The 2992-nt window shown below is 39.7% G+C and overlaps 1 non-coding gene across 1 annotated transcript; it reads right to left on the minus strand.

The window, feature by feature from the left end:
- Nucleotides 1–460: 460 nt before the first annotated feature.
- On the minus strand, nucleotides 461–567 carry LOC128282507 (small nucleolar RNA R71). The gene has a single exon (XR_008272792.1). It is a non-coding gene; the product is annotated as a small nucleolar RNA R71 (small nucleolar RNA).
- Between the last annotated feature and the right edge of the window lie 2425 nt (nucleotides 568–2992).

The following is a 2992-nucleotide window of genomic DNA, read 5'->3' on the forward strand; positions in this document are numbered from 1 at the left end:
TATTCACAGTAATACCGAGGAGATGGCTGAAAATCAGAATAATTCGCTACCTTCTGTGGTTGCTGTAAATCCAGTAGATCAGAACCCCACTCCTCGTACTATGTATGATTATGCTAAACCTACTTTAACAGGAACTGAATCGAGTATAGTTAGACCTGCTGTTGCTGCAAATAATTTTGAACTAAAACCTATCACGATTCAAATGATACAACAGTTTGTTTAGTTTGATGGTTTGCAGGACGACGATCCAAACACTCATTTAGCAAATTTTTCGGAATTCAGTGACACTTTTAAGATCAATGGCGTTTCTGACGATTCCATTCACCTTCGGTTGTTTCCATTCTCATTGAGGAATAAGGCTAAATAGTGGTTGAACTAGTTACCGCGAGGGTCAATCAACACTTGAGAACAAATGACCGAAAAATTTTTACTTAAATATTTTTTGCCAGCTAAAACGGTTAAATTAAGGAATGATATCTCTTCTTTTGTGCAGATGGATTTAGAAACACTTTATGATGCAAGTGAGAGATACAAAGATCTATTGAGAAGGTGCCCTAACCATGGGTTACCTCTATGGCTCCAGGTTCAGACTTTTTACAATGGTGTGAACCCCTCAACAAGGCAATTGATCGACGCAGCCGCCGGTGGAACTTTAAATAATAAAACACTTGAAGAGGCTTACGAATTTATTGAAGAGATGCCGCTGAATAACTATTAGTGGCAAGTCATGAGAACGAAGCCCACAAAAGCAGCTGGTGTTTTCAACCTCGACACGGTCACTATGCTATCTAACCAGGTAGAACTTTTAAATAAAAAGAATGATGGTTTGTGAGGTTCTGCTCAGGTACATCCAATGATGAGGTGCGATTCAAGCGGAGGAGGAGTGCGCAGCATAGAGTATCCATCCTTCAACCTTAGCATTGAGGAGGAATAAGGCCACTATATGGGTAATAATTCTAGACCTCAAAATAACCCGTATAGTAACACGTATAATGCAGGTTGGAGGAACCATCCCAATTTCTCGTGGGGTGGTCAAGGAAATCAAAGACCACAACATCCTCCAGGTTTTCAACAACCACCTTACCAACAAGAGAAGAAATCGAACCTTGAAAAGATGCTCACAAAATTCATCTCAGTGTCAGAAACTCATTTTTAGAATACTGAAACAGTGCTTAAGAATCAGTAAGCGTCAATTCAAGGGCTCAAAACTCAAATAAGGCAGCTTGCTAAGTTGCTTTCTAAATGACCACAAGGTAGCATGCCTAGTAACACAGAAACTAACCCAAAAGAGCAACTCCATGCCATCACTGTACGCAACGAAGAAGGGTTAGTTGAATTTAAATTTGAAACGAGGCACGAGGCTACGATAAGTAATGTTAAAGATGAGATGAATCATGGTACCCAGGAGCCGGTAAGTAAAGAGTATAAACCTCGTGTGCCATACCCCAATATGACAAGGGAAGACCACACAAACGAACAATTCAATAAATTCCTTAAATTATTAAAAAAATTACATATTAACTTACCGTTTATTGAAGCTCTTTCACAGATATCAAGCGCAGTGAAATTTTTAAAGGAGCTCTTGGCTAATAAACGAAAGTTAGATGATGCATTGCATGTGGAATTAAACGCAGTTTGCTCAGCCATTTTACAAAATAAGCTACCCAACAAGTTGAAAGATCTAGGGAGTTTTATGATTCCTTGCTTAATTGGTAGTTTAAATGTTAACAATGCTTTGGTTGATTTAGGGGCAACCATTAATGTCATGCCTTATAAAATATTTAAACAACTAGGTCTTGGGAAACCCAAACAAACTAGGATGAGCATTCAATTGGCAGATAAATCAATTAGATTTCCTAGGGGTATTATTGAAGACGTTCTTGTCAAAATTGATAAATTTATATTCCCAATTGATTTTGTTGTTCTAGACATGGAAGAAGATAGTGACGTGCCTTTGATTTTAGGACGACCCCTTTTTAGCAACTGCTGGGACTATTATTGATGTTGGCACAGGAGAACTAATACTTCATGTAGGAGATAGTACGATTACTCTCCAAGCTCATGATTCGATTAAATTATCTAGTAAGCAAGATGGCTATACAAGTTCTGTTGATATAAATAACTTTATGGCTCAAACTTCTTTTCAGGAAACCCCTAGGGAGAACGTAATAGAGATACATTCTAGTTGATGTGACAAAAACAGAACGAGTCATGAGGAATGAAAACTACAAATTGATGAACTAGATGAATGGCGGACACATGCCAAGGAGAAACCAAAAGTACACGATGAATCAAAGCAACACCACGACAAGTGTAGGGATGAAACAACGTAATTTAAGGTCGGGGACAAAGTATTGTTAGATGAAAAAGACCCCTGAATTGCTACTTTAGAGCACAATACAAAGGGAGTAATTCCCTTCATGCTACTAAAAATCTTCCCACATGGTACAGTCGAGGTAACACACTGAATTCGGAACTTTTAACGTAAATAATACTCTACTCAGACCTTATTTTGATAAAATTGATAGCATAAGTGAGGAGTTTCAACTCCTCAATCCACCTAATCACACAAAATTGAGGTAAGTCAAGCTTAGACTTTAAATAAGCACTTCTCGGGAGGCAACCCGAGCAGTAACCTCACTAAATAACTTTAGTTTGTTTTTGTTTTCATTTTTTATAATCTGACTGTAGGTATTTTTGGCACACACGGCCTAGCACACGGGCGTGCTTCAGGCCGTGGGCACCCCATAGGCAGGAGACACGGGTGTGGCCATGGCCGTACTAAAACAGGACAAATATTTTTCCTAAGATAGGATGACACACGGGTTGCGATAAATAGCCACGGCCGTGCGACACAGCCATGTGCACCACACGGTTAAGGGACACGGGCATGTCCCAGACCGTGGTAAAACTGCACCCTAATTTCCCAAAAAATCAGCAGAGGCACGGCCTGTGTTAAATCATCACGGCCGTGCGAGGCCACCGTGGACAT

This window comes from Gossypium arboreum, chromosome 1 (genome assembly GCF_025698485.1).
Source record: "Gossypium arboreum isolate Shixiya-1 chromosome 1, ASM2569848v2, whole genome shotgun sequence".
NCBI classification, from domain to species: domain Eukaryota; kingdom Viridiplantae; phylum Streptophyta; class Magnoliopsida; order Malvales; family Malvaceae; genus Gossypium; species Gossypium arboreum.